Below are 24982 nucleotides of genomic sequence, written 5' to 3' on the forward strand. Positions count from 1 at the left end.
CATTAAAGGGGGATCAGTTGCCTGAGTGTGGAGCCTGGCTTGGAGGAGGTACCTAGTAGGGAAGAGCTACCAATATTGTGTTTTTCTTATCTCTGGGATTTCCCCCACATGGCCATGAACCTCATTTAATCAGCCTTCAGATTTCTTTCCTTGGCCCTCAGCTCTGCAGGAACAGAAATTTGATTTTGTCAGGTCCCGGGGTTCATACTCCTGGGATCCCGATGAAGAAATCAGGTGTCAAGTGTCTCCTTTGTAGTGACCTGAGTACTGGGTCTACCTTCAGACCTGAGGCGACAAGCTTGTGTGGAGTGTAACCAGTGGGGCTGGGTCTTGCTTTAATCCACTCAGCCTCCCTTTAATCCACTCAGCATCCCTGTGGATAGATAGATGGTTCCAGGTTCACAAAACAAAAACTGAGGCTGAGAGAGGGACTGCATTCCTGGAAGGATTTTGAATTAATTAATTTATTTATCTATGTACTGGGTCTCCGCAGCTGCCCACAGGCTCTCTCTAGTTTCTGTGACCGGGGGTTCCTCTCTACTTGCAGTGCATGGCTTCTCACTGTGGTGGCTTCTCTTGTCGTACAGCATGGGCTCTAGGGTGCACGAGCTTCAGCAGTTGTGGCGCGTGGGCTTAGTTGCTCCATGGCACGTGGAATCCTCCCAGACCAGGGATTGAACCCTTCTCCCCTCTTGCCTGGAAAATCCCATGGATGGAGGAGCCTGGTGGGCTGCAGTCCATGGGGTCGCTAAGAGTCAAACACGACTGAGCGACTTCACTTTCACTTTTCACTTTCATGTATTGGAGAAGGAAATGGCAACCCACTCCAGTGTTCTTGCCTGGAGAATCCCAGGGACGGGGAGCCTGGTAGGCTACCATCTGTGGGGTCACACAGAGTCGGACACGACTGAAGTGACTTAGCATAGCATAGCATAGCATTGTGGAGTACCTGGATGGGCCCTTAATCCAATGACAAGTGTGCCCGTAAATGACAGAGGAGAGGAAGGCTGTGTAAAGACCAAAGCAAAGATTGGACGCTTGCAGCCACAGCTAAGGGACGCCTGGAGTCACCAGAATCTGGAAGAGGCCAGGAAGGATTGTCTTCTGGAACCTGAGGAGGGAGTGTGGCCCTACCCACATCTTGATTCAAAACTTCTGGCCTCCAGAACTGAGACAGGAATAATTTCAGTCCATCAAGTTTGTCATAATTTGTCACAACAGCCCTGAAAAACTAGTACACCTGTCCACATGTAAACTAGCGTACTGTAGCCAAACCAAGGGAGGGGCTTGCCGTTAGGCTGAACTTGGTGGTGGGCTGAGGTCTTGGGGTGCTGCAGCACCTTCTTTGGACTCTAACCCTCTCAGCATGAGATTTCTAGTCTCTCAGATGGCTTCTTCTGGGGCCATGGCTTTAGGTGACCAAGGAAAGCCCAGGAAAAGGATTCTGATTGGCCTGGTTTGGGTTATGTGACCCTTTGGTCCCCACTGGAACCACCTGGTTGGAATAAGAAGCACAGCAATTTCTTTAAAGAGGGAGGCTGTTGTGCTCATAGAAGGTAACAGCCTAGTAGGCAGTATGAATTGATGTCCGCACACAGGTGTTTCATCCAGGCCATTGAGAAGCCTGGAAACTGCCTCTCTACAGGTGGATGAAGTGTCGAGAAGAGATGTTCAGATAGGACTGGGTACTCAGCTCAGATGCTCAGACAGGACTGGGGTCTGAAGTCAATCCTGTAAGCTCTCTCCTTCCTCCCCACCCCACCCCAGCGGTGCACCTCTAGTATTTCTGCATTCCCAGGGATTTATACCACTGCTTTGGTTTAATGGCATTCCTTCCCTTTCAGTCTTGCAGGGATTTTTGTTTTTAGTGAATAACCATGATTTTGCCTGCCTAGTGCCCCCTACTTCTCCCTGGGCAACTTGCCCCTTCTCTTCCTGGCTCTCTAATGCTTCTCTGGGATGCTATAGATGCTGCCCTACCGGCTGCACTTGATTGGTCCAAAAGTGGACACCTGACTCAAGCCGGGCCAATGAGAGCAGACTCCTTCAAGAGGCTGAAGCTCTGATCTGGAGGTTGGAGTAGCCATTGGTGCCCTTGCACTCTGGAGAAAGATTAGCATTGGTTCTAGGGAGGCTAAGAGGAAAGGGGCCTGAGGTATTCTAGTCCCTGGGCTGATTGTTCCTGAGACCTCTGCTTCTTGTACAGCTTGGCTGTTAAGCTTTTTTTGAATTCTGTGAGCCAGTAACCCCTTTCTCCTGTTTATTTGCTAGCCTGAGATGGAGTTCTCTTTCTTGCCATCTAAAGTGTATAAATACTGCTTGGTATTACTTGTGAACAGAATGAAGTCTAGTACAATAGACTCACATCAGGTCACATGTTGGCTCTGTCTCATTTTACCTATGGGAGACAGCTGACCAGAGAGGAAAGTTAGCCATCCAGAGTCACACAGCCTGTGAGCAGTGGAGCCAGGACTTCAAATGCAAGCCCCCAATTGTCCATCACTGAGTCACGTCTTCACGGACTTTTCCATGACTCTGACATGCTGCTTTGTGAGTGGCTTGGAGTGGCTGGCCTTATTCCATTCTCTGCCTCAATTTCCCCATCCCATCCCTGTGGGCATACAATTCCTGGCAGAGGAAAAGGGAGCCAGATGTTACCCATGTGGGCTGCTTTGAGTTCTTGGGGCCTACAAAAGTCTATTATTATTTAATTACTGCAAATGGTAATTATAAGGGAAGGTAATTGTCTGCCCTTTCATTATGGCACGTTTGCCCTTTTTCTCTGGCAGCCCCTGGGCCAGTCATAAAAAAGAGCTGGGTTTAGATCTGCTGCGACAGCCAGTTGCTGAAGGCTTGTGGAGACCAGCTAGGGAAAAGGGCTGAAAATAAAATAGTCACTGCCATCACTTTCTGAAGGTGATTTGTGGATAATAAGGCCCTTCCATACCCATGAACTCCTTAGACCCTGTAGGGATGGGGGAATTAACACTCCCTGAGCTTCTTCCAGGTCCTAGGCACTGTGCTTCTGGGTGTTGTAATTCTCCAGGTGAGATCATGCCCATAAAAGACCCAGCAAGGGGCCTCACTTATAGTAAATTCTTGGTCAATGGCGCTGTATACAATTTCTAATCCTGACACACTGCCCTGTGAAATAAGAATGTGAGTGAAAGCTCAGTCGTGTCCAACTGTTTGCTATCCCATGGACTGTACAGTCTATGGAATTCTCCAGGCCAGAATACTGGAGTGGATAGCGTTCCCTTCTCCAGGGATCTTCCCAAGCCAGGAGTCAAACCCAGATCTCCTGCATTGCAGGCATATTCTTTACCATCTGAGCCGCCAGGGAAACCCAAGGATGATTATTCTCATTTGATAAAGGAGCAGACTAAGATGCCCTCTGGTCCTAAAGCTCATGGGAGCCAGTATTTGCACCCTGTGTGTCTGATCTCAAAGCACTCAGGCTTTTCACTGACAACTTGCCCCCGGTGCTCTTGATCCATTTCACAGTTGAAGAAATTGAGGCCCAGAGCTGCAGCATGGCTTACCCCAGCTCACTGACGTTATTAACAGAGTCAGGACCAGGATCTACGTGGCCTGCCCTGCCTGGTTAGGGCTCTGACTTGCTTCTGGCTCTATTCTTCCCCCTATCCCTGGCTTTCCTTCTGTACCTTCCTCTATCCCACCACCCCCAGCTCATTATTGACGATGGAGACACATAGACGACCAAGACATAGTCTTGTTGTTGTTCAGACTCTAAGTTATGTATGCGTCTTTGTGACCCCATGGACTGCAGCACACCAGGCTTCCCTGTCCTTCACTAGCTCCCAGAGCTTGCTCAAACTAATGTCCATTGAGTCAGTGATGCCATCCAACCATTACATCCTCTGTCACCCGCTTCTCCTCCTACCCTCAATCTTTCCCAGCATCAGGGTCTTTCCCAATGAGTCAGCTCTTTTCATCTGGTGGCCAAAGTATTGGAGCTTCAGCTTCATCATCAGTCCTTCCCATGAATATTCAGGGTGGATTTCCTTTAGGAGCGACTAATTTGATCTCCTTGCTGTTCAAGGGACTCTCAAGAGTCTTCTCCAGTACCACAGTTCGAAAGCATTGATTCTTTAGTACTCAGTCTTCTGTACGGTTCAGCTCTCACATCCATACATGACTACTGGAAACACCATAGCTTTGACTATATGGACACTTGTAGGCAAAGTGATGCTCTGTTTTTTAATATGCTGTCTAGGTTTGTCAAACTTTTTTTCAAGAAGAAAGTACCTTTTAATTTCATAGTCGTAGTTACTGTCCACAGTTATTTCGAAGCCCAAGAAAATAAAATCTGCCACTGTTTTCCACTTTTCCGCCTTTATTTGCCATGATCTCAGTTTTTTGAAAGCTTTTTCACTCTACTCTTTCACCTTCATTAAGAAGAAGCTCTTTAGCTCCTCTTCACTTTCTGCTATTAGTGTGGTATCATCTGCAAGTACTAAGCTCAGTTGCGGACCTGGAAACTCCTGAAGAAGGCTCGCCCAGCCCATAACATTCATTAGTAAAAAGTCACAACATTCTTCCTGACTAAAGGCCAGATTCCTAACCCTTTGAGATCTAAATAAAAATTGACTGGCATTTCCTACCTCACACTTGGTAGAAATCCAATGATGTCCTCAAGGTTTCTTCAAATTCCAGTGAGTTAGAGTCCCGGTCTCTTCCAGCTCTGACTTTCTCCTTCCCCGCCTTTCCTCTCTGCTAATCCAGCCTAACTAGTACCAGCCTATCATTCAGCATACACTTCATCTTACTAAAAGCTTAAGGAAGCAGAATGGGGGTTGTATCAAAGCGACACAATGAGCAGAAAGTTGAATAATAGATATCACTGTGCTTACAAGTCCTGCAGCCCCCTATTCACTGGCCACCTCTCTCCTCAAGCTCTTCCATTTTCCTGCTCATCCTCACATTTCAAGACAGTGCTCACATATTTCATTTCTCCTTGCCTTCAAAAATTCAATCCCCATTATTTTTAATTGAATGAATGAATGCAAAAATATGTACGGACTATCCAATTTGCCATCTGATGTCCAGTGAAAGGATTAGCAATATGAATGCAGAATTACATCAGGGATAAGTGTGCACAAAAGGAGAAATTTATAGAGTTATGGCAGCATCCTGAAGACACCAGAAGTTCCTATTAGGGGGTGGGTGTTTTCAAGGAAGATTTTTTTCCAGAGGAGATAAGGTGGGAGTGGATTCCTGAAATAAGTACGGGTAGTTAACACTGCAATGGCCTAACCCACACATGATCTCACTTCCTATTTCCCCTGTGAAGTAGGTATTGCCATACTCAGTTTGCAAATGAGAAAACCGAGGCTAGAGAGAGAAAAAACTTGCCTATAAGAGAAAAAGTTGAGGTTCACCTAGCTCTATTGAACTTTTAAACTTATCTATTAACTCTAAAGTCTATGGCCATCTTGAGAGAAACAAAATGAGCAAAGGTAAAGAGAATTAGGTGGGCAGAGAACTCACATGCTCATTCATTCATTCACTTAGCTAACACCACAAAGCTCTCACCAGGCACCAGGCCCTGCAGCAAATAGAGCTCTGCACTAGGAGTCCAAGGACCTCAGCTGAAAACCTGACCCCAAACTTAGCCAACCATTTTCCTTCTTTGGGCCTCAGTTTTCCCATCTGTGAAGTGGGGGTAACATCCTGCCAGCCATCCTCCCATGGATCCTATGGGGGTACAATTAGAAGGTGTGTGATGAGGCTCCAGATTGTTGTTTTGGTTCTGATGGGAGGTACACCCCTGTTTGCAGGATGAAGAGGCAGCTAGCTTGAAGGGCAAGGAGAGGAAGATGGAAATTTCATGGCATCAAGGGTCCCACTGTGAACAGGCTGGGGATGCAATGCTATGAAGCCAGCCTTGTACTTGCCAGATGGGGCTGCGGTGCCTGGGACTCACCTGGAACTCACCTGGGACTCACCTGGGGCTCACCTGGGGCTCACCTGGGACTCACCTGGGACTCACCTGGGCACCTCCTGCTTCCTCACTCCCCACGTCTATTTGTCACCAAGTCCTGGTGACACGAAGTCTTTAATATGTCCCACGTTTGTCCACTTTTTTCCACCTCTGCTAGTGCCACCCTGGTCCAATCCATCTCCATTGCCCATCTGGCAGACTTTAAAAGTCCCCCTCCTGGCCACCCTGCCCTCCTGCTTTGCCCCATTGCAGCCCATTCTTTTCTCAGCAGTCACAGAGACCTTTTGAGAAGAAGTCTGGCTACTTCTCTGCTTAACACTCACCTCTCCACGACTTCCTATTGCTCTTAAACTAAAATCCTAAATCCTTGCCAGAGCCTGTCTGGGACTTCTAACCCTCAGTGTCCCTTTGCAGCCTCCCTCATTCCATTTGCACTCAATTGTCTTTCTGGCCTTGGGATACAGGAAGCTCCTCTTTGCCTCAGAACCTTCACATTCTGTTTTCTTTGCCAGAAGTGCTTTTCTCTTATCTCTTCCCTGGTCTCAGCTTCAGTGTGCCTTCCTCTGGGAAGTTCTCCTTGATCTTCTCTTATCCCCTCCTCACACGCTTCAAACCTCCCCTTTGAAACTCTTATGAGATGAATTAATTATTCATTTGGTTATTTGTTAAATTCTGTCTCCTGGAACAGATGGTGGGAGAACTCACCAAGATCCACTTCTCTTCACCTTCCAGAGAAACAGTCTTCCAGTGTCCCTTGGAACACACACAGTTAGAATATAACCAGAGACTAAATTGTAAAAATTAAAGAGGAAGGAGGTGATTCTCCAGAGGTCCAGTGGTTAAGACTCTATGCTTCCACTGTAGGGAATATGGGTTCGATCCCTGGTCTGGAAACTAAGATCCCACATGCTGTACAGCATGGCCAAAAAAGATAAAGAAGAGGGAGGGAGGCAGATCAATGGGCTGGAGTAGTCATGGCGGGGTTCCTGGAGGAGAATAAGGAGGATTTGAAGAACTGGAGAGGATAAGGTGGTGTTTTAATCGCTAAGTCATGTCTGACTCTTGTGACCCCATGCGCTGTAGCCCGCCAGGCTCCTAGGTCCACAGGGATTCTCCAAGCAAGAATACCAGAGTGGGTTGCCGTGTCCTTCTCTAGGGGATCTTCCTGACCCAGGGATCAAACCCAAGCCTCCTGCATTGCAGGTGGATTCTTTACCAACTGAGCTACAAGGGAAGCACCGGAGAGGATAAGGGTGGGTTGCTGTTCACTCTGTCGTTTGTCCTTCCATCCAGCAAATATATATTCTAACGCACCTGCTCAGTGCTTTACCAGCAGTGTGGCCAGCGGGCTCTGGTACTCTTGGGAACCAGAGGAAAGTGTCCTCCGCATGTAGAGGACCTTGAATAGCCTCCCAGAGGAGGTGATGTTTGAGCCAAGCCTTGATAAGTAGGTGTTTGCCAGAGAGATAAGAGACGAGTGAAAAGAACTGAGGATCCCAGTCAGAGGGAACAGCATGAGCAGAGACCTGGAATCAAGAAGGTGCACAGTGTGTTCAGGGAAGCAGCAGGGTCCAGTGTGCTGGGATTTGGGGGCAAGGGGTCTGGGTACCACTGGCAAAGAGATGAGTTCAATCTCTTCACATCTGGCTTGCACCTCAACCCACACTGACTCCATTCAGATGATATTAAAACCTCTGGGATGGTCCCAGAAGGCTTTTTAGAGCACATCTAAGTAAAAGTGACCAGGAAAGGTGAGATGAAAGGACAAGGGAGGGAATTTCAGGCAGAGGGAATGGCATGTGCCAAGGCCTTGGAAGACAAAGGGTCAGGCCTGAGATGGCAGCTCACTTTGTCTGGCTGAAGCATAGCTTTCCAGGTGGTTAGACAGGAGGCTGGTGAGGCAGGGCCAGATAATGTGACCCTCCTCTATAAACCCCTTATAAAGATTCCAGCTCAGCAACAGTCGAAGCTTTCAGGGTTCTATCTCCCATCTCCCTCCCCCCCATAAACTCCAGTGCCTTTGCCTGTGATATTAGTGCCTAGAATTACAGTGAGGATGGTGATGATAATATAATAACATTTGTTGCACTCTTAAAATGTGTTAGGTGTTGTGTCAAGCACCATTTCTTTGAACAACAATGACATCAACAATCACATGGATTGGTGTGTATTTTAAGTAATTTTTCTTATTAGATTTTATCTGTTACAACAGTTTTAGATTTACAAACAAATTGAGAAGATATTAAGAGTCCCTGTATGTCCCTCACCCCATCCAGTTTTCCCTATTAGTTATATTTTATGTTAGTATGTTATATTTTTAAAAAATTGGTTGCAATTACTGATGAAAACTTTTACTGATTTATTATCAACTAAAGTTCATTGTTTATTAAGATTTCCTTAGTTTTTGGTCTAATGTCTTCTTTATATTCCAGAATCCCACGTAGGATGCCACATGACATTTAGTTGTTATGTCTCTCTAGACTTTTCTGGGCTGTGACAGTTTCTTAGACCCGGCTTGTTTTTTGATGACCTTGAAAGTTTTGAGGAGTACTAGTTAGGTATTTTTTTCGGATGCCCCACTATTCTAGCAGATCCCCTGGAGAAGGAAACGGCAACCCACTCTAGAACTCTTGCCTGGAAAATCCCCTGGTAGGAGGAGCCTAGCAGGCTACAGTCCATTGGGTCACAAAGAGTCGGACATGACTGAGCAACTTCACTTTCTACTTTCTACTACTATTCTACCTAGTATGACTGAAATTACAGGTTATTGGGAGGAAAACTAGAGAGGTAAGTGTCATTTTTGTCATATACTGTCAAGCATACATACTGTCAATGTGATTTGTGACTGCTGATGTTGGTCTCAATCACCTGGCTGAGGCAGTTGTCAGGTTTCTCTACTGTGAAGTTGTTCTCTTTTCCTCCTTTTTTATACTGTACACTTCGGAAGGAAGTCACCCTTGTAACCCATTACCGAAGAGTAGGGAATTATCTTCCACCTCCTTGACTTTCCACATAAATTATTTCAAATTCATTTTTTAAATGTGCATTTAAAAAAATTAAGTTTTTAAAAATTTATTTATTTATGGCGGTGCTGAGTTTTATTGCTTTGTGAGCTTTTCTCTAATTGTGGAGGGGGGGGCCTACTCTCTAGCTGTGGTTCGTGGGTTTCTTGTTGCCATGGCTTCTCTCCTTTTGCATGGGCTCTAGGGCACACGAGCTAGAGTAACAGTTACTGCCACATCAGTAACTGTGGCACTGGGGGTTCAGTAGTTGCAGTGTGGCTCCTGGGCTCTAGAGCACAGGCTCAATAGTTGTAGCTCACAGGCTTAGTTGCTCCGAAGCACGTGGGATCTTCCTGGATCAGTGATCAAACCTGTGACTCCTGCATCGGCACGTGGATTCTTTACCACTGAACCACCAGGGAAGCCAGTGGGCCAACAGGCAAGTCCTAAATGTGTATTTTTAAAATGGAGTATTGTTGCTTTACAGTAGTGTTCAAATTCTTCTGCATGAGATATTTGTCTCCTCTTCCATTTCTTAGCTTATCATTTCCCCGAACTTCTCAATGTGGGTTGATATTTATCACCCCTACTTTCCTGGAAACCAGAAAACTGTCTCTTCTTCCCAACCAGCTCACTCCGGACCTAATTTCTGAAAAGCTTCTCCAGCTCCCTGAGGAAAAAAAGAATGACCTTCTCCCTGTCTTCTACAAGTCCTTCCCCTTTATAACTACAACTAATTGCCACTACATATACCTATGGTAGGGCTTCCCAGGTGGCGAAAGTGGTAAAGAATCCGCCTGCCAATGCAGGAGACATAAGAGATCTGAGTTCAATGCCTAGGTCGGGAAGACCCCCTGGAGGAGGGCACAGCAACCCACTCCAGTATTCTTGTCTGGAGAATCCCAGAGCAGCCTGGCAGGCTACAGTCCACAGGGCTGCAAAGAGTTGGACACGACTGAAGCGACTTAGCACGCAGCACGGCATATGTATTGTACTCTGCTCTGCGTCAGGTACTGTGCTTGGAACTTATCACAGACGGTCCACATGAGTCCTCTAGTTGTTCACAACCTTGACATCCTGTGCTAGACTGGAAGCTCCATGAGGGCAGGAACTTTGTCCAATTTGCTCACAGCTGTGTTTCCAGCCAACCAGCAGGGTGTCTGATAGGAGGCCCTTAATCACCATTTAACCAATTGGGAAATGCTTCCTGGAGGAAGGCAAACACTGGCAGGTGATTGTTTATGTATGCCCTTCCCCAGGGACTGGGTGCTCCCTGAGGGTAAGGCCAGCCTCGATTCATCGGGACCTAGAGGCCGAGTGGCAGTTGAGTGTCACAGGAGGTCTGAGCCCCTGAAAGGACGCGGGGACTGGCCGCCGCCTCAGGTAGAAGTGAAGTTTGGAAGCTGACACAGCCCGGGAGGCCGGATCGGGAGGACTTGGTGACTGATTGGCTGGGGAGGGTGAGGCGGGAGGAGGAGTCACACACAGATGGCTCTGAGGTCTGGAGCTGGGGGACAGCCGGTGCCACCTCTGAGAGACTCGGCGAGGCGAGCCGCTGACAGCCTCCGGCGGCCCCACCCTTTGGGGGCTCAGGCCTAGGGCCAGGGAGGGCTGGAGCTTAATGAGGGAGGGGTGGCCTGGCATGTACAAACTTCTGCCCCCATCCCCGTGTCCTCGACTTAAAAAAAAAAAAATCTTAGGCTGGATTTTGAACGCGATCGTTGGTTATCAGGTGTGGAGGGCCCATCCTAGGGGTCCCCTCCTGCCTGCGGTCTGCGAGGAAGACCCCCGGGTGCCGCCTGGCCCCGCGCAGGCTCGGCCTGGTCCGGGCCACGGCCCGGCAGGCCCAGGTCCCCCAGCCCGCCGTCGCCGGGGAGGGGGCGGCGAGGCGACGGCCGGGCCTGGGCGGGACAATGGCCGCGGCCGCCGGGGCCCCGGGAGCCCCCGCGCTGGGGAAGGGGCTGGCCTAGGGCCGCGGGCTCCGGTGCCCTCCCCGCGCGGCTCGGGCGGGCGGAGGGGGGCGAGGAGTTCCTTTGTGGCTCTGCCTCCGGCGCGGCGCGGGCGGGGGGCGCCGCGCAACTTTGCGAGGCGGCGGCGGCGGCGAGCTCGAGACGAGGCCCCGGGGCCCGAGCGGGGCCCCCAGCGCGCGGCCCGCCCCCGCCCCCCGCCCGGCCCCCTCCCCTCGCGCGCCGTCGCCGGAGCCCGGCGCTGCCCACTCGCGGGAGCCCCCGGGGCCGGACGGGCTGCGCAGCTGGAGAGGCGGGGGCCCGACGCGGCCCCCCCGGAGCCGGGCGCCTGGCGCGGGGGCTCGCCGAGCGCACGGGGGGCCGCGCGGCGCTGCAGACCCAGCCTCCCGCCGCCGCCGCCGCCGCCTCGGCGCTTGCAGAACCCAGAAGTGAACAGCAGGCGACCCGGAAGGTTTGCGCGCGGCTCCGCACCGAGCCGGAGCCGGAGCCCGGAGCCGGAGCCCCAGCCCGGCCCTGCTCGGGCCGCCGGGCGCGGGGCTGCGGCCGCGTCCCGGAGCCGCCGCCAGCACAGCCAGGTCCGTGCGGGCCCGGGGCGCGGGGAGCGGGCCCGGCGGCAGCGGGCACTCGCCCGCGGGAAAGTTGCGCCGAGTTGCGGGCGGGGGGCCGGCCGGGGCGCGGGCGCTGTCAGCGCGGGCCGGGGCGCTCCGAGGGCCCGGGGCCGCCTGCGCCTCGGGCCCGGCCCGGAGCGGCGGTGGCGACAGCGGCGCGCGGGGTAGGAAGTGTCTCCGGCGGCGTGTCTGGTCTGTTCTCCGAGTGTGCGTGTGTGTGTGTGGTGTGCGCGCGTGTGTGTGTTTTCTTAAGCCGGGCTATTCAAACCTGCTGCAATTCTCCGGTAAACAATGATTCATGGGGCTTAATGCAAATAAACGGATTGCAAACGGCGCGGTTCGCGCACTTTGCAGCCGGCCCGGTGGAGCGGCCAGTGCCGGATTTCTCCCTTTTTTTGCAGATCTGCAGAATATGGCGTCCCTGTCCTGTTTTAAAAATAAGCCAGGCTGCCATTTTTGTTTTTCTTTTGTCTGAAAATTTTAATAAAACTGTCTGAGAATGTGGGAGAGGCGGCTGGAAGCAGAGGGGGCACCCGAAGGGTTGGCTTTTTTCCTTTTCTTTGGCGAGAGCCGCGAGCCTTTCGGGGAGGTGAGACACAATGCAATTGCACTTTAAAGAAAAAAAAAAAAAGGAAGCCGCTGGGCGATTTGGGGGGGAGGGTTGGGAATTTAAAGTTAACTCCGAAAGTTTTCTTTTTTTTTAAGCTTTTTTTTTTTTTTTTGGAAGGCGGTGAAATGCCGCGAAAGGATCTCGGGGCGCATTTCTCCCCCCAGCCAGCCGCCTTTGCGGGATTTTTGGGAAAAGTTAACTGCCCATTTCCTCAGAACTGCGGGGGGGATTGTGGAAGGTTGGGGATGGGGGTTTCGGGGACCAGGGAATGTCTTTTGGAAGAGGCATGTAAGGAGCTATATTCTCAAATTTGGAGGAAAGGGTTGGCAGTAGGGGCTCTGAGTGGGCCCCCGGTTTCCAGCTAAGACCCTTGGCATGAGGAAATAATCCTGCTGTCTGCCACCGTGCCCTGGAGCAGTGTGCAACCCTCAGAGCTGTGAGCTCTGTGGGGGGTGGGGGTGGGGGGTGGGCCTGTCTCCTTCATGGGTGGCCAGGGCCCTATTGTAGGCGGAACTCTTGTCCTCCGTGCTGGGGTGGCTCCCGCCGGAGAGCCCCTTCCCCTGGTGGGCCTCCTGGCCCTGGTAGGTACCATCTGGGTGAATGCCCTCAGGTGGTTGGCTGTTTGGCTGGGGGCAGGCGGGCAGCCCCAGTGGGTCCTGTCTGAGGGGAGGGGCAGGAGAGTTTGGTGGTGGGGGTGGTCTGAGCCTCTTCCCTGTGGTGTGCTCTTACCGCCTCTGCCCTGCATCCTGGAGGCTCCCTGTTGAAGGGAGTTTACACTTGGGTGAAGTTCCTGGAGCATCCCTCTGGACAGGTCAGGACTTGCTGGCTTTCAGGCTACAGAAGGGTTCTCAAGGTCTACAAGGTCTGGTGTGGCTGGCGCTGTCCAAGGCGCCTGGGCAGGTTGGGCCTGGTCTTGCCCTTCTGGAAAAGTCTGTCTGTCCTAGGAGGACCCTAAGCCTGTCTAACTCCTGCCCCAAGGTCTCCTGGAGGCAAGACCCCTCCAGTCACTCCTATGTTCTGGCTCCACTGGGCAGGGTGAGCTGAATTCAGGCAGAGCCAGGGGTTGAAGGCTGAGACTTAGGGATTCAGGGCTGCAGAACTTGGTGTGTCTGAGCCAGAGGGGAACTAAGCTAGGCATTTTTCAGATGGAGAAACTGAAGTCCAGAGAGGGGAAGTGACTTGCCCAAAGTCACACTGCCAGTTAGGAGATCTGAGACAGAGATGTTCAGGTTTTCACGTCTGGGCTCTCTCCACTGTTCTCTGTTGGCAGAGTGACAGGGGAGGTGGGAGTTGACTCCTGGAAGAGTCATTTTGGACAGAACTGGACTGGGATGGAAGAGCATGTCCGCCTTCACTTGTCCCCCTGCCCCCAACATCATAATCCTGCCTGGGTGTAGAGCATGGTTGTTATCACATCAGGTTCTCCCAGAAACTCATTTGGGTGAAATTGTCAAGGTGAGGATACTCAACTCCATTTTAAAACTTAGGAAACTGAGGCTTGGAGAGGTTGAGCAGTGGCAGAGGAGGGCTTAAACTCAGGCTTCTGGATTCCTTGTCCAGGGAGCCTTTTCCTGGGTAGATTTTGGTACTTGTGGATAGGTGTCTTTCCTAACTTCTAGTTTTTGATTTTTCAGATTCATCTACTGACCTCAGTGACTGTGTAAAAAAAAAAAAAGAAAAATGTAGAAGCCTGCCCCCTTAAGACTATCAGAGCTGGTAAGGCCCGGAGAGGTCATCTGGGCTCAGAGAGGGGAAGCCACTGGCTTGAAGTCACCCAGCGATTTGGGTCCCAGCTAGGAGCAGAGCCATGGTTTCCTGTCTTCTTTTCTCTGTGAGACACTCAGAGGGAGAGGGAACCACTTTCCCTGGTCACCAGACTCCACTGGGCCCAGGACATGACTGGTTGCTGGTTGCAGTGATGGGGCCGGGGGCATTATAATGGCCAACACTAGTCTATCTCTAGCCCTTCTGTGGGCAGATGCTTCCCTGCCTTTCTGTAAAGTGAGTCCCTTCCTTCTTTTCTCCCTCCCTCCCTTCTTTCCTTCATCTCCACCCATTAGTTCATTCATTCGTTTGCTAGATTATTCCTTTATTCTTTCACTGTACATTTGTTAATTTATTGGTTAGCCATTTCAGTAGTCATTCATCACCCGTCCATCTGTCCATCCCTCCATTCAATCCCCAGCTTCCCTAGTCCGGGTTGGACAGCCATGTGATATACAAGTACAGTCTTCGAGGGCTCCAAAGCCAGTAGGGTGCAGAAAGCACTAGCTCAGGCAGTATTTGTGGGCGCCACATGAGTTCTCAGGGAAGGTCTGTCTGAGAAGTAGAGGCTTGAAAATACTCTTTTGATGGTGAATCTGGGTGCTGGGACCAAGATCCTTTTTTTTTTTGTCACAGCGTGGTATATGGCTTGTACGACTTTGGGCACATTCTCTCCGAGCCTCTACTTCTTGATCTGTAAAATGGGGTAATCTCTATGACTCATGGCTTGTTGGGAACCACCACAAGAGTGTCTACGACCTCTCCCTGCCCTGGCCAGGCACGTGATAGCAGCTCGGTGTGTATCAAGAAGGATTGTTGATTACTAATTCAGGCCCTGCCTTGATTTTGAAAACCATTATGGTTTCAGAATGAGCCCAGTGATCTGGGGACCCTGAAAACCTTGTTTAACCTTGTCATTCCCCTGCTGAAACTCTTCTCATATTTCCTAAGCATTTCAAAGACCAAAAACCCAGTGTCCTTTAGGGGCCTACAAGGCCCTTTATGAGCCTCCCAAGTGGCGCAGTGGTAAAGAATCTGTCTGCAATGCAGGAGACTCAAGAGACACAGGTTCAGTCCCTGGGCCAGGAAGATCCCCTGGAGGAAGAGATGGCAACCCACTCCAGTGTTCTTGCCTGGAGACTTCCATGGACAGGGAAGCCTGGCAGGCTACAATCCTTGGGTTCACAAAGAGTTGGATGTGACCGAGGACATCACACAAGGCCCTTTATGGTCTGGGCCTGCCCGCCCCTCCATCTCAGCTCCCCTATCTCCCAGTCTCACCATGTTCAGCCAGACCAACTTTCTTTCTGCAGCTTGAATTTACAAAGCCTATTGACAGGGCCTTTGCACATCCACCCAAACCTAGAATGCTTGCATGGCTGGTGCCTTCTTGTTTCACCGGCTTTGACTCAGTTGGGGCTTCCCTGGCCACCTGCTCCGTAACAGCTTCCCACTGTCACTCATGGCCACATCATCCCTTGCAGCTCTTACCAGTATCTGAAACTTCTTCCTGTATTTATTTGCACTTCTTGCCTGTCTGCACGGCTGGCAGGTGCTTAAACCCCATGCAGGTGAGTGGGCAGGTGAGTCTAGTGTGGGGTGGCTGTGGCTTTGATGGAGGTGAGGAGATGCCAGGGAGCCCAGGTGTGGCGGAAGCCCTGCAGCGGGGCGGCTCCTGGGAGATGAAGTGACACCGAGCTCTCTGCCCTCCTCTCCCCTGGGAGGCTCCAGGCTGTTGTCAGGAAATAATGAGATGATTAAATCACAGGATCTAAGAATCCCAGTCTCTTCCAATCTCAGAACTTGGCATCTGAGAAGCTTTCTGACTCAGAACCTTTGACACTGGAGTCTGCATTTGATCCAATCTGGGGTTTTTTGTTGCTGTCTAGTCGCTAAGTTTTATCCACTTCTTTGCTACCCTGTGGACTGCAGCCCCCCGGGCTCCTCTGTCCATGGAATTCTCCAGGCAAGAATACTGGAGTGGGTTGCTATTTCCTTTTCCAGGGGATCTTCCCGACCCAGGGATCGAACCCAAACCTCCTGCATCGCAGGAGGATTCTTTACCACTGAGCCACCAGGGAAGCCCCGATCTGGGGTTTAGACCCTTACGTAGAGGCTCTTCACTGCCTTATTTGTTTAGTGGCCCCGAGTGCTCACTTTGTGCCAGGCCATGTTCCAAAAGGCTTTGTAAACATGGACATGCTTAATCTTCATTGTTATCACCCCCATTTTACAGCTAAGGAAACAGAGGCACAGAGACATGAGATAACAGCCAAGTCCACAGAGCTCATCAGGCACATTGTGTGACTTGAATGCAGCACTCCAGGACTCCGCCTTAGAACCCCACAGCTGTTGAGGGGAAGCCCAAACTCACCCGACCCCTCTGCAGAGCGGGAACCCCCTTCCCCCATCCTTGACAAGAGGGCCTCTGATCTCTACTAGAGTGATGGGGAGTTCCCTCCTGACCAGGCCCCTCAGCCTCCCTTTGTCAGACCATCGTCATTTCTGGAAAGATCATCTTTACAGAGGGCAAAGTGCTGCTCCCACCCTGTGAATAACACTTGGGAAGTGATGTTAGCGTTATGGTTTCCCAGTGCTTCTGACCTTGTTGTTTTGTGACTTCAGCAGCTTCTTTCTCCCCACTGGGTTGTGAGCTCCCTGGGGGCAGACCACCCGGTGCCTGGTGGTGTATGTGTGACCTGGCACCAAGCATACATGCCTCCCGAGCCCCTCCTGTCCCTGTAGCATCGCGCTTGGCCCTGGTCCAGGGTATTGGACAGGCTTGGTGTACTTAAGGCAACAGGACAGTGACATCTCCATGTAGCCCCATATGTACCCAGTCCTTGGAGAACCACTCGATCTAAAGTCACATGTTAACTGAAGAGGCAGACCTCACAGATTAGCCAGCCAAACCTCAGTCTGTCCACTGGGGAGACTGCAGCGGGAAAGGAGAGGTGTGGGCCTTGTCCAGGGCCACCCACGCCTCTGGGTGCCTTGCCTGGTAGGCTTTCCTCTCCCCAGGTGTCACTTGGCTGCCATGGTATGTGTCTTGGGGTCAAAGGCAGCAACAGCCCTGGTAGGGGAGCTGCTCCCTCTGTCACAGCGCCCTCCTTATCTCCACTTTGGTGGGGAATGTTCTCTGATGCACAGGGCTGCAGAGGGCCCAGCACCCCACCTGGACTTGGATGGGATTGAGAGGTGGGTGGCATGGAAGTGTGTTGGGGGCTGTGGGTTCAGCTTCCTACTGCCAGGACTATGGTCAGACTCTGGAAGCTGGTAAGGATTTGGGGAGGGGACTGAGTGGTGTGTTGAGTGTTACGGTGTGTGGGGAAGGCCTTGGGATTTGGCTGTGGGGCCCACAGCATCCTGCCTTGTCTCTGCCTCATCCATGTGGCAGAATGTCCGTGGGGGTAGTCCTCATCATTTGAGTCCATCTCTGAGCTTTGAGCAAAGGCTTCATGCTCCTTGAGGGGACAGTCTAGCCATTTTAGCTTCTGGGATTCAATGCAGGGGCACCTGGTTGGGGTGGATACACCCTCCAGACATCACGCACACACATATTCACACCCCAAGTCCTTCCACATTCACCTTTGACCCTACCTCCGCTACCCCACTTTTGCCAGTTTGAGGGGCTGCCCTGCTATTTCAGAAACACTACCAGAGATGCCCTGAACTGGGGCTATAGGAGCTGGGCATTCAGAAGACAAGTCCACTAGAGTGTGTGTCCACACACGTCAATAGAGGCATGCACTCCTGCCACCCACGGATTACACACGGTAGTCATATACCCACGTGTACCTCCCAGGAACCCACACACGGCCGCCTGCCTGCCCCTGCTCAGGTCCTTCCACGCTCATGTGCATGCTGTGTTGATCACCTACACGCAGCCATAATCTTGCACACGTGTGTTTTACACGTCAGTGCATCTTACACGGGCCTTACATCCTTTGGCCAGGATCCCTCCCGCACACCTGTGCACTCACGTGTGCCCATGCCCCACCCAGATCTGCTTGCAGCCTGCCTGGACCTCCCGCCTTCACTCATCAATGCTTCTCGAGCACTTACTGTGTACCAGGCCCCCTGCTCAATGCTGGGGACACCAGTGGGGGGGACCGATGTCGTCCCTGCCCTGGTCTGGAGACTTGAGGCAAACACAGCTGAGGATATGATTACAGACTTTCCATTACCTGCTGGAAAGGAACCACTTTCCTATGACGAGGGCTGTCCTATAGCTTAGTGCTTTTACATTTACTGTAACCAGTGATGATGATGGTGTGTATAGGGGAGAGGTGCTTCAGGGATGAAGTGATCTGGCTTGAAGTTTTCCGGGTGAGGGCATTCCAGGCGGAGGGAAGAGCCGGAGTGAAGGCCCCGAGGTGGGAAGTCAAGGACCACGGAGAGGGTGGTGGCCCTGAGACCTGGGGGAGGTGGGCCTGGTCTGCCCGGGCTTGTGCTAGGTCTTCCGTGGCCTTGACCCTCCCACCCACATGTCCAGCCCAGACCCAACCCATCCCTCTCTCTGATCAGCCCAGCCCTCCCTTCGCGGCTCAGGGCTCACTTTGCAGGCTGCCACGCCAGCCTTGGGCCCCATCTTTCCTGCCCCACAGGCTGCCCCCGAGGAGTCCTGAGATACAGTCCCAGTACAGGCTGTGATCACCTGCTGGGGGTTCCCAGCCTGGGACCCCCAAGGACCTATCTAGAAAGCTCCTGGGGGCCAGGCGGCAGCTGGGGTTCAGCAGCTGGCTCTTGCTCTGAGCTAATCCCAGACTTGGCTCTCTACCAGGCCACCGGGCAGCCCTGTGGGTCCTGAGAAACTGCACCCCGCCCCCTGCCCCCAGCCCAGTTGACATCTCTGGTTGGTCCCATTTCCAGGAGTCTTCAGAAGGTTAGGAAAGGCTCCCATGTGCCTTGGAGAACCTCATAGCAAAATGGTAGCAGCCACCACGGAATCCTTACCACGGACCAGGCTCTGTTCTAAAGATGTTATACCTATTAACTCATCAGATCCTCACAGCAATGCTGAGGAGATACTGTGATCATCCCAGTTCGGTAACAGTCTCTGTGGCTTTGACCTTGTCTTGTTCCAGAATCTGTACTTTCAATACTCAGTGGCCACATTGCCCCTCAGAGGGTCCAAGAACCCAGGCTGTGGTTTAGTTGCATCTCTTTGTTTTATAGAGGAAGGAACAAAGGCCCAGAGAGGAAATGGACTTGCTAAAGGTCACACAGTGAGCGGACAGAAGGGGCTCCCTCTGCCCCCACCAGCTGCATGGTTGGCAAGTTACATCCTCTCCAAGTCTCATTCATGAACCCAGACAGGCAAGGGAGAGATTGCGGTAGAAGCCAGCAGGGTGGAATCTTTGTGGGGTGTGGGGGACTTTGAATAGACATGTTGAATAGACATGGGTGGGGGCTTTGGGGCACCCTGGATGTGGGCTTTGTAATAAGTCGTCAAGTTGCTCATTTTTGTTCCAGGCATCTTCCTGAATGTGTGTTATATTTCAAAATGTGCACAGCATCCACCTCACAGGGGTCATTAGGAGCCTGAGTGAGAAATGCTTGTAAAGCACCTAACGGTGCCTGGGATGGAAGAAGCGCTCAGTGACTTATTATTATGGTCATTTCACACCGGCAGAAGGAGTTCCCACTGGGGATGGGAGCTGGGGGTCCACAGGGGACGTGGCAGCAGAGGAGGGCATGGGTTCAAAGCCTGCAGAATGTCCTCTCAGCCCTGAGAAGGCAGTCATGGCCCGTTCCCTGGCAGAGACGCTGGGGCTCCCAGAGAGGATTACCACCCTGGGTGTCTGAGTGGCCGATCGTGGGAGAGGGGGGACTGGGAGGGGAGGGTGCAGCATCCCAGCTCCCACTGACCAGGGCGCAGACAGCAGCCCCCTTCTGCTCTGATCAGCCCCAGCCTCACAATGAAAACAGCCCTTCCCAGCCCTGCAGGGCTGCGGAAACCCAGCCTAATTGGATCCAGGACCCTCGGGAGCCTAGTTCCTCACAGGAAGTTCCCAGGAGCAAGTTTCCGAGGCTGGCCTGGGTCTTGGGGATGGGGTGGGGTGCAGCAGCTGGGACTCGGGACTCCGGGCTGTGTAGAGTAGGGGCATATGGAGGGCAGAGGGGTCGTGGGAATGGGGTCTCAAGGTGCTGGGAAGACGGGAAACTTCAGCTTCTCTTTCTCCTAGACCAACTCCTGCTTGTCCATGCAGGCCATCCTCCTGGCCCCATGATGACCTGTCTACTGAAAACCTTGACCGTGGCCTTTCTCAGCTCAGGGACCCCTGAACATGGCCCCACATGGCCTTTCATCTAAGTGTCTAAGCCTGGGACTCTGGCCCTTTGTGAATTGCCCTGGCTACCTTTCCCTCCTTCCCCTGCGAATTCCTACACTGGGCTCTTGTAGACCCTATGACTGTAAGTTCTCCAGGTTCCTTTCTCCATGGGGTTTTCCAAGCAAGAATGCTGGAGTGGATTGCCATTTCCTCCTCCAGGGGATCTTCCCGACCCAGGATTGAACCTGTGCCTCCTGCATCCTGCATTGGCAGGTGGATTCTTTACCACTGCGCCACCTGGGAAGCCCGTGAGAAGCCACACTGGGCTCACACCAGACCAACATGACGCTGGGTGCTTTCCTGCCTCAGGGCCTTTGCACATACAGTTCTTCCCACCCAGCCTGCCCTTCGTTGGCATCTCTCTTGACATCTCCCCTTCCCTTCATGCAGTCGTTGTTCATCCCTCAGTGGGATGAGCTCATCTTCTCAGGAGCACCCCTACCCCTAGCCCAGCCCTACCCCAGCAGTACCTTGTTGCCCCTCTCTGGGGCATGCCTGCGTGCTGAGTCACCTCAGATCAGTTGTGTTCCACTCTGTGACTCTATGGGCTGTAGTCTGCCAGGTTCCTCTGTCCATGGGATTCTGCAGGCATGAGTACTAGAGTGGGCTGTCAGTTCCCGGGATCTTCCTGACCCAGGGATCAAACCTGCATCTCCTGCATTGCAGGCAGATTCTTTACCAATGAACCACTGGGGAAGCCCCCTCTCTGGGGCAGGGGACATATTTTTGAACACACTGCTGTCCTAAGAAGCAAGCAGCTTTTCCCATGTCTTTGCATCCGTGGTTTCTGCCTGGAATGCTCTCCCTCTGCTCTCTCGCTTTCCTGGCAAACGTCCCCATCTTTGAGGCCCACATGGACACATCCCCTCCTCCCATGTGTTTCTTCAGTGAACATCTGTCGAGCAGCTAGGGTGAACTAGGCACTTAAGCACCTACTGTGCGTCCCGTGCAAGGCTCTGGGGTTGTGGCAGGTTCTCAACCCTGTGTTCAAGGGTAGCAGCGGTGGGGAGGGGGATGTTTAGAGCCAAGATACAGAGGCAGGGGAGGGGAAGTGTAAAGGGCCATGGGGTGTGTATAACAGGAGAGGGTCAGAGAGTGACCTTCAGCTGAGACCTGAAGGAAGAGCCCTAGTGGGCTGTGCTGCTGAGTCCCAGTATAGGGTTGTCCAGGAAGTTGCTCAGCCAAGAACCAGACTCAAGCCCTGATCTTGGGAAGCTCACAGCCACCCTGGGGCTCGGGCAGATAAGTCACCAGGCAGTTCTAAGGTAGTGGGATCAGTGCGTTGGTTGCAGTGGAGGAGGAGCCCAGGACACTGCAAGAGCTCAGGGGAGAGGCTGCAAATAGAGCCTAGGACCGGGGTGGTGATCAGGAGGGTTTCCTCTAGGCAGTGACACCTCACCTAACTCCTGATGGTTGATGGGTATCTGACAAGGTTCCCGCTGGGTGATGGCCCCCACATGGAAGGGCAGAGCCTGTGCAAAGTCACGGTGGCACGAGAGCAGTTTGTTTTGGGAACCTGAGAGTAGTGTAGTGAGGCTGGAGGGAGGGATGCTGTGGGGATGTACCTGTCCGGATGCATGTGACCAGCAAGGCCTCCTTAACAAAGGCCTCTGGGCCACCCTGGAGAGTTTGAACTGTGTTCCCAAAGTTATGGCAACCCAATAAGGATTTTAAACAGGAGAGTGAGTGAGAAAGTAGACAGGCTTTCCTTTGTCTGACTTTGGCTCCAAAGTCCCCAGATAGGAAAGAGGAATCCCTTTCTGACTGCACTCCTGGCTTGGGTCTGGAGTGGGGCTCGAGGCTTACTGTGGGCCTTTGAACAAGCTCCTGGCCCTCTCTGAGCTCAGGTCTCCTGGGTAAACCTGCAGGGCCTGAGGCCAGAATCCTAATGGGACCATAGGCGGGGGCTGGGGTGTCTTGCTTGGCCAAAGCTGGCTGAACTGTTAGTGTTATTAAAAATATTCCTTAAAAAGTCATGTAGCCACACTGCAGAAAAGTCAAGAATAGAGAAATGAAGTAAACCAAAACCTACCCCCATTTCTGTCCCCACCCCAAGCCCGAAACACACAGTGCTAGTATTTTGGTATTTCCTTCCTATCTTTTCTTCCAGCACCTGGTTTTTATATAGATGTCATTGCTCTATCTATACAAATAATTTCAAACTCTCCCCCCACTCCCATTATTGTTGCATCACAAGTGTTTTCTAAATGACTGCAGGGTGGTTTTAATCCTTTCTAATGGATCTAGTGTCAGGGTGGAGAGCCTGAGCTTCGGAGCCTGACTTTCTGAGTTCAGATCACACACACACTGCATGACTTTGGGCAAGTTACCTAATTTCTCTGTGCCTCAGATCTTTGTGAGGTCGATATGAATGTAAAATGAGTCATTACAATGCCAGTAAACATTGGCTATTATCAATGACTATAGCCTGTGTCACTGTGTAACATGATTTACAGAGCCATCCCCCTGTTGTTTAAAATTTTGGTTTTTCCAGATTTTTGCTACTGGAAAAAAAAAAAAACCCACTGAAGCAAACAGCTTTGTGCATAAAATTTTGTCTATATTTGGGGTATTTTCTAGGGACAGATGACCAAGAATAGGATCGCTAGACCAGGAAGTTTGAACATTTTTATAGAGCTCATGACACATTATTGCCAGATTGTTTTCAGAAATGACTTCCAATTTACACTCCCAGAAATAATGCAGGAGAGTGCCAATTTCACCATACCCTTACCAGCATTGAGCATTACCATGTTCTTCTTGCTTTTTGCTATTTTAACATGTGAAGCTCATTTAATTTTCACTGCTAGGGAAGCAGAACCAGTTCTATGTTTATTAGCTGTTAATAACTTTTTTGGGTCTGCTAGTCTACAGCACTGAGAAGGCAATGGCACCCCACTCCAGTACTCTTGCCTGGAAAATCCCATGGATGGAGGAGCCTGGTGGGCTGCAGTCCATGGGGTCGCTAAGAGTCAAACACGACTGAGCGACTTCACTTTCACTTTTCACTTTCCTGCATTGGAGAAGGCAATGGCAACCCACTCCAGTGTTCTTGCCTGGAGAATCCCAGGGACGGGGAAGCCTGGTGGGCTGCCGTCTACAGGGTCGCATAGAGTCGAACACGACTGAAGCGACTTAGCAGCAGCAGCAGCAGCAGTCTACAGCACACAATCTCTTCTCAGATCAATTAGGAAGATAGGGCTTAAGATACAGGAAATAGGGAAGAGTATAACACAGGGGACAACATAGTGCCATAGTGGGTGGCGGGGACTCAGAGGAGGGGGAGGGGACTTTCCTCTATCTAGGCCATGACACTTTCAGTTCCCTCTACTTAGACTATTCATTCATTCAAACATTTATCAGGTACTTTTTGGCTTAAAGGTAAATGACTCAGCCTCTATTGTGCCCTGATAGAGAGCATGTCCAACTGCAGAGATGGATGAGAAAACAGACAGAAAATGGAATGACAGGTGTCTGATGATGGAAATGCAGGGCACAGAGGGAACAGAGAAGAGGGGCGCCCAACATAGCCTCGCAGTCCCAGAAGGCTTCCAGGAGGAAGTGGCCTTTAAACTTGGGCCTAAGGAGTAAGTTGTAGTTAACCAGTGAAATAGGGGAAGGCAGAGAGTTCCAGGGAAAGGTGAGGAAGTGAGAAGGGAAGTGGAGCACCGGGGAAGCCCTTGGTCTGGCTGGGCAGAGCAGAAGGTGGAAAGAGCCAGTGAGGCCAAAGAGGTCAGCAGAGGCCAGTCACGGAAGGCCTCAGGAGTCCAAAGACCTGGTCTGGAAGGAACGAGGGAGCCATTGAAGATTCTCATGAGGGGAATGTTGAAGATTCTCATGAGGGCAATGTTGTGATCTGATTTGTATTTTAGAAACAGCAGAGGGACTGCAATAGGAGAACAGAATGGGAGGCGTGGGTAGAGGTGAGGGTCCCTCGGAGGAGGCTCTTGGAATAGCTGAGGCCAGAGCAGAAGGGGGCCGGGACCAGGGCAAGGAAGGTGGTAGAAATACTCCCGGATGGATCCTGGCCAACACCTGCCAGGACCCCCCCGGTCCTGTGTGCCTGGAGGATGGGGCCTGTGCGGGATTCAGCATGTGGCTATCAGCTGAGCACCCACCATCACTGACCCTGATCCCACCTGCTCCCCGCTGCCTCCAGACGCTTGTCTGTCGTTCCACCACTCCCTCCGGCTACCAACCACTTTCTTTCTCTCCTTTTTTAAAGAATAAATTTATTGTTTTCATTATAAAAGCAACAACAACATTGCAGAGTATTTGGAAATCAGAGAAACAAAGACAAAAAAACCAGGTTAGCTCCAGCTGCCTCCCCCAGCACTGCCAGCCTCCCTCTGGGCGTGGTTCCCCGCAGCTTGCTTTTTCTGACGCAGGTTTTTATTTTTGCCTCTTTGTAATCATAGTATCTGGACAGTTTTGGGTCCTGCTCTCTCCCATTTGCTTGTTGGGAACTAGTTCCCTGGTGGCCATGGGGTCTGGGCAAATCTCATTTTTTAACGTATCTGGACTGGCCTGGGGATGGGGTGGGTGGGACAAAAGTTGCTTAAATATACCCTCTGTCCTGCAGTGGGCAAAGCTAATCGCCTTCCCCTTGGGCTGCCCCATTTTCTTTGCGACTGTTTGTCTAGGCCTGAACCTCCCCAGGTGGGAGGGCCTGGCACCTGGTGTAACCCTTCCTCAGTGCCCCTGCCCCTAGTTCCTCTTTGTGGAGCTTGC

General features: G+C 51.8%; 1 protein-coding gene across 2 annotated transcripts in view; it reads left to right on the forward strand.

Moving 5' to 3' along the window:
- Positions 1 to 11371: 11371 nt before the first annotated feature.
- The window catches only part of ZNF362 (zinc finger protein 362), a 40382-nt gene continuing 26771 nt past the window's right edge, over positions 11372 to 24982 (forward strand). The window contains exon 1 of one of the 2 annotated variants that reach the window (XM_070385071.1): positions 11372 to 11509. The gene's annotated coding sequence lies outside the window, so the exon portion shown is untranslated. Of the gene's footprint in view, positions 11510 to 13814; positions 13869 to 24982 lie in introns of those variants that run through there. The other variant, XM_070385079.1, reaches the window with a different exon arrangement.

This window comes from Bos mutus, chromosome 2 (assembly GCF_027580195.1).
Source record: "Bos mutus isolate GX-2022 chromosome 2, NWIPB_WYAK_1.1, whole genome shotgun sequence".
NCBI classification, from domain to species: domain Eukaryota; kingdom Metazoa; phylum Chordata; class Mammalia; order Artiodactyla; family Bovidae; genus Bos; species Bos mutus.